Genomic DNA, 6,630 nt, shown 5'->3' on the forward strand with positions numbered 1-6,630 from the left:
AGAGAGAGAGAGAGAGAGAGAGAGAGAGAGAGAGAGAGAGAGTTCTTGAAACACACAGTTTTAAATGGGATGTCTCCATCAAGTCCCTCCCCTCAGAGCTCCCCATGGAAGAGGAGGCTGAATGAGTGTAAGAGCCAGAGAGTATAGAGGACACCAGGAGAACAAGGCCCGCTGAATCAACATGAGCAAAGCTCATATGAACTCACAGAGACTGAGGCAGCATGGACAGGGCCTGCTCGGGTCTGCACCAGGTCTTCTCCATATATATTATAACTTTCAGTTTAGTGTTTTTTTTTTTTCTGGGGTTCATGAGTGTGTGAACAGGTGGGTGCCTGATTCTTGTGTCCTCCTCTGGGCTCCTATCCTCCTGTGGGTTTGTCTTGTCCAACTTTGATGTGTTGGTGTGGCTTCATCTTACTATATTTTATTTTGTCTTATTTGGTTGTTATCTTTTAGAAACCCGTTCTTTTTCTTTTCTTTAAACTAAAACAGCTGACCTTTTTATTTTCACATTTCACAATATAAGTGAAAACTGCATTTTTTATTTATATTACTTCTCTGTTAGGAAGGGAAGTTTCCTTGTCATGCATCTAGTAAACAGGCTCAGCACCAAGATCTCCTGATGAAATAAAAAGAAATACAAAACAATAAAGAGCACGTCTGCTCTTATCTGTCTGGCAGAGTCATGCCAGGCCGTGTGGGCACCATTGTAGGGTGGGCAGGGGAGTCTCATCATTGGAGGCCCAGGCATCATGGGCATGTGGCCTCCAATGGGTGGTTTCATCCCAGGAGCTGGTCCCACAGGCATCATCCCAGGAGGAAGGGGGGCCATCATTGGCATCATGGGAGAGCCTCCCATGTGGGGTGCAGGCATTATGCCATGCCAAGGAGGACCTGGGAGACTGGGGTGGGGGGGTGGGGTAGGATCATAGCCCCTGCAGGTGGAGCAGAGAACAGAGCCAGAGGGATCTTTCTTTGTTCAAATGCAGCCATTGTTTTGTCAATCAGGCTCGGGGCCTGCTCTTCCATCCATTTCTGGTAATAGTCTTTCACATTCTCTTTGTGTTTCCGACCACTGCAATGTGTCTTCCTCACAGACGGGGAATCGTGGGTAAGATACGTATCACAGTAGTCACAATAAAATTTAGGCATGATGCTCCACAAGCCGATGGTTACCTGGGTCCACCTGTTCTTTTTCTAATGAGAGACAGAAAGGGAATGGATCTAGATGAGAGAGGAGGAGGGGAGGAACTGGAAGGAGTAGAGGGAGGAGAAAGAATTTATTTTCAATAAAATGGAAAAACATAGATATGCAACCAGCCCTGTTGTATGCTGATTAGATTCATTCAGATATATGGCCAGGAATGGTGTAGATGGATGTAGGAAACAGTGATCCTCACTTCATAATAAAAATACCAAACTGTCAGAGTAGTGAAAGTGAAACAGGTCATATTTTGACATTACAAAGTCAAAATAAAAGGCAAGAGTGGCTGGCACCCGTGTTTGGTATAAAACAGTGGTTTGTATAGTCCATGATCACAGAAAAAGTCCTGCCCTCTTTTGTGGGTACTTACAATCTCTGTCAGTAACCTACCACGGTCCCTACAATAAATAAATCCCACATCCTTGTCTAGCTGGAGGAGAAAGTTGGGGGGTCTAGCCTAGTATCTTTGGATTATCTGTGATTCATTAATGAGCTCTAAATGCACTTCAAACTGAAAATGACTACAAAGATTTCTTCTTTTTTATAAAAAAATGTTTATGTATTTTTTTAAGATGTATGAGTACTCCATTTGCATGTACACCTGCATGCCAGAAGAGGGCGTCAGATCCCTTCATAGGTGGTTGTGAGCCACCATGCAGTTTCTGGGAATTGAACTCAAGATCTTTGGAAGAGCAAGCTAGTGTTCTTAACCATTAAGTCATGATACAAGCTCAAAGATTTATTCTTATACTGAATCATTATAGAAGTTTTGCTTTTGCCAGGCAGTAGTGGAACCTCTCTACAGGTCTCCCTAGTGGCTGGACTAACTAACATATTTCCACCATTAGTGAGTGAGAGAAATATGGGCCCTCTCTTCATAATAAAAGCACTAGACACTCAGAGTAGTGAAAGCGAGGCACTTTAACTTATGACTTTGTAAAACCTGGAATGGCAGGTGCCCTGATTAGGTGAATAGTATAGCTTATAACTCTAACACAACCCCTTTCTCCCTTTCCACTTTGGCTGAGTAATAAGGAGTATGACCTGACAAGTTATCTAAGTCTCATCTTCCCCTTTGCCCCTTCTGTTTGTTCTTTCCTCAACTACAACAAAAAATTGTGAATTAATCTCTATATTTTACCTCTTACGTCTGTTTGAAAGCTTATCACGTGCATGTTCTTGTGATGCTTGCAGGTTGTCATGAAAGTTTGGCTGTTAGTAATTGCCCACTTGAAACTTCTAGTTTGGGTGAGTGGCTAGCTTAGCAGGCTCCCAGGGTTTTTTGTTCACCTGTAGATGGAAGTAAAAAGGCTCGGAACGCTTATATTTTGAAAACAATCTACCAGATTTCATTTCTTGCAACAAATAAGGGTTCTTCTTCTGCCCAGATCCTTGCCAACATTTCCTACTTTTTGTTTTCCAGATGGTGAGGGGGGAAGTAGCCCTCTGTAGGCCGTAAGGAAAAAGGGATGTCAGTTGCTCACATGTTATTGTAGGAATGGATGTTAGAGTTAAAGGGGAATGTTAAGGTTAAACTCATGAGGCCAGGAATTTAGGGATGAGAAACAAAGATCTTGCATTTGTCTATGAATTAGCCCAGAGGAATTGATAGCATAAAAGATACAGGGTTTGGAGAAGCAAGGCCAGGGTTGGTGAGCTGGCTTGCTAGCTTCCTTGACATGGGCCACCCAACTGCAACCCAAAAGAAAATTACTTTTACATATGTTCTCATTTTTAATGCAGGTAATTATAACAGATTAAGATGTAAATGAGAATAACTCCTAACAAGACTGCACCTATTTCAGTAAAGATATGCTCCATCCCTACTTCCTTGTAGAGAAGGAGTTAACAAAGATTAACTAAGAGGAACTGCAGATAATTTTTGTACTTTCTTGTAGCTGTAAGAACAGAGAGCTGGGTCTTATTAAGAGCCCTTGAAACATTTGTAAGGTGGAAGGATGGCAGTACCAGCCAAACGACTAACATCTAATGAGCAGCCAAGGCCAATGTCTAACAAAACAGGAGACAGACAAAGGAAGGCTTCGATACCACATGTTGCAGTACATGATCATCTTCTTGGTTGGGCTAGGGGACATGTATGCAAACCTTCTATTGGCATAGCCCATGAGAGCCTCTTTTCAGATAAATCTAGCTTCTGTCAAGTTGACATAAAACTAGCCAGGACACTCAGTGTCCTTTTGTAGGACAATGGTCCTACAAAAACTCCTAGGGAAGGGTGGTCACTGTTTTTTTCTTTTCTTTTCTTTGGGGGGGAAACCCTTTCAACTCTAGGGAATGTATTTTAACTTTCTTTAATTTATCACTTTTCTTCAGTTTCTTACTTTTCTGTAATTCTTCTTAGGAAAGGTTGTATTACATTTTGTTTCTACCACTGGAGTCTGTCACTGATGCTACACAATGAACTTGAGAGCCATGGCCTCAGGTTGATCTTGGTGACTGGAAGTGTTAGGTATCTCAGGTTCTTGGGTCAAGCTCAACTAGTCCAAGAAAGGTACTGTTGTATACTCAAATTCTGGTATCAATGGTAGCCATTTTGATTGGAATGAGATGGAATCTCTACGTAGTATTTATTTATTTGTTTATTTATTTATTTATTTGATATTTTATTTATTTATATTTCAAATGTTATCCCTTTCCCAGTTTTCCTTATCCCTCCTCTTGTTTATATGAAGGTGTTCACCCACCCACCTACTCACTCCTGCCTCCTCTCCCTGATATTCCCCTACACTGGGGCATAGAGCCTTCACAGGACCAAGGGCCTCTCCTCCCACTGATGCCTGACAAGGCCATCCTCTGCTACATATGTAGCTGGAGCCATGGGTCACTCCATGTGTATTCTTTGGTTGGTGATTTAGTCCCTGGGAGCTCTGGGGTATCTGGTTATTTGATACTGTTGTTCTTCCTATGGGGTTGCAAACCCCTTCAGTTCCTTCAGTCCTTGCCCTAACTTCTCCATTGGGATGTCCATATTTATAATGCTTATATAATTTGTCTTTAATTTTGAGATTGTAATATAGTTACAATATTTTCCCTTCCCTTTTTCCTCTACAAACCCTCATATATATCATCCCCCATTCTCCTTCAAATATATGGCCTCCTTTTACAATGACCATTATTACATGTATATACATATATATTCCTACATATAACCTGTTGACTCTGTATGATGTTACTTGTATGTATGTTTCTAATGCTGACTGGCACTAGAAAGCCAGTTGGTGTGCTCTTGACTGGGGTAAACCACCTCTCCTAGTCTCAGTTTTCCTCAGTTACCTGCATGTTTTTCTTTGAGTAGATTTGAGGCCTTCTGGGTTTTTTTTTTCTATTCAGTTTGACATGTCCTTAATTTAGTTTTTATTTGCATTCCCCTTGTGGTTAAAGATGCTGAGCATTTCTTCCATACATTTATTAGTGATTTATACTTATTTAATGCGGCAAGTATCTGTTCATTTCAATTTCCTATTAGTTGACTAGGTCCTTTGATCTTTTTGGTGTTTATTTTTTTTAAAAAAAATCTATGCTGGATGTTATTCCCCTGATAGATACATCATCATCTTCTTCCTCTTCTCTTTTTTAAATTATTGTTTTAGAGAAAGCCTCACTATTATCTTAGGCTAGCCTGGAACTCATGATCCTTCTGTTTCTCTCACATATTTTGGGTGTGTGCCACAATGACTCACCAGGTCACAATTTTTTGAATATTATTATTGATAATTAAAAGGAATAAAGAAAAATATACAAAATGATTACTTTGGTAATCTGAAGAAAGAATTTAAGAAGAGTGTGAAGTCAAGGCAGATTTATAATTCTTTGATCAAGTTTTTGTTAGCATAATTAGTTTCTATTATATATTTTGGTCTTTAATGAACTTTCCAACTACATAAAAGGTGCCACTTATAATTTTATGAGTAAAACTCATTATAGCTGCTATGGTTTTAACACTTATGTATATAGAATTATGTTTGCATTATTAAAGTTAACAAGCATATAATGTTAAATTATCACAGTAACTTCAATTTGCTAACCAAACCTGTGAAAAACTTATTCTATAAACTTGCTGACCCCATTAAAATGTACTGCATTCCAAATTACACTACATAATATTATGTAAACCTAATCTCTTCTGTCTTGGTCTACTCATGATGCTACAAAGACACTGTTTGGGATGTTAAGACTAGGTAATTTATAAACAGCAGAAACCTATTTCTCACAGTTCTGGAGGCTGGGAAGTTGAAGATCAATTTACAAGCAGATTTGATGTTTGGTGAGAGCTGTTGATTATGGAAGGAAGGCACCATTTCTATCCTTATATAGTGGAAATGATTAGATTTCTTTAAACTTTTTGTAAATAAATTGTTAAGGCCTAAGATAAAGTATTAAGGCCTAGATGGAATGTTAAGCCCTAGGTAACCGTTACTTGTCTAGCCTGTCATTTTGTGCTGTTACTAATATTATAAGGAAACTTTCTCATGTGTTGTTTCTGCTGTTACTAGGAAACTCTCTCATGCCCAAGTTGATTGCATATTCTATTATATTCTGTGTTGTTAGAAACTAATCATGATAGAAGTCAGTAGAACTGTTTTGTATAGTTACCTGAAAGAAAGTTGGACATGAACTTAATACCCAGCAGCACTTCCTGAACCTGTCTATAAGATTTTATGCTTTTTACTTTTATAAGCTGCCCCTGGGTTGGACCTCAACATATGAAAGACACCTGCACCAATATAAGAAACTGGAATAAGACTTCCATTTTGAGTAGAGGTCGAGTAAAGTTTAAGTTCCCAAGACCTCCCTGAGAACTGACATCCTACTTGGCAGAAAAAGGCATGTATGTGGGTAACTGGTGTTCTGGTTGGGAAGTTAAGACATGAATGTTAGACAAGGCAGGTTTCCCGACACAACTGAATACCCTAACCAGTGGGAGCAGGGTAAGTGTACAACAAAGACATGTTTCTAAGGAAATCCCCTATCACTAAATCCTGATTGGAGGAATAACTTGCCACAGATATCGATTTCAGGTTGAAAATGCCATAAAGGATTTTGACTCGAGGTCATGGTTCTGCTCCTAAACTGGACTGCGGCCCTTATCAATCAGCCTGGGGGGTGTAGCATTCAACAAACCATCCTATTTGACTGAGATTGGTGCTTGAGTGGTTTGTGTGGCAATTCGCAGACCCCAACATAAATAATTCTACTTAAGAACGCAGAATGAGAGCCCTCGGCTGGCTCCAGATCTCGCGAGAGTACAGTAATGCCTGTTGCAGGGCAGACTGGCCTTCCAGGGCTTCAGAACAGCATCCTCCCTGGCTTTCCCCCAATCCTGTCACTTGTGCTCCGTTCACGGATTGGCCGAGAGAGCTGATCAGTTGTTTTCCCATCCAGAAAACGTCCTTCTCTGGCCCCGC

This window comes from Grammomys surdaster, unplaced genomic scaffold, assembly GCF_004785775.1.
Source record: "Grammomys surdaster isolate TR1022 unplaced genomic scaffold, NIH_TR_1.0 1065, whole genome shotgun sequence".
Lineage (NCBI taxonomy): Eukaryota > Metazoa > Chordata > Mammalia > Rodentia > Muridae > Grammomys > Grammomys surdaster.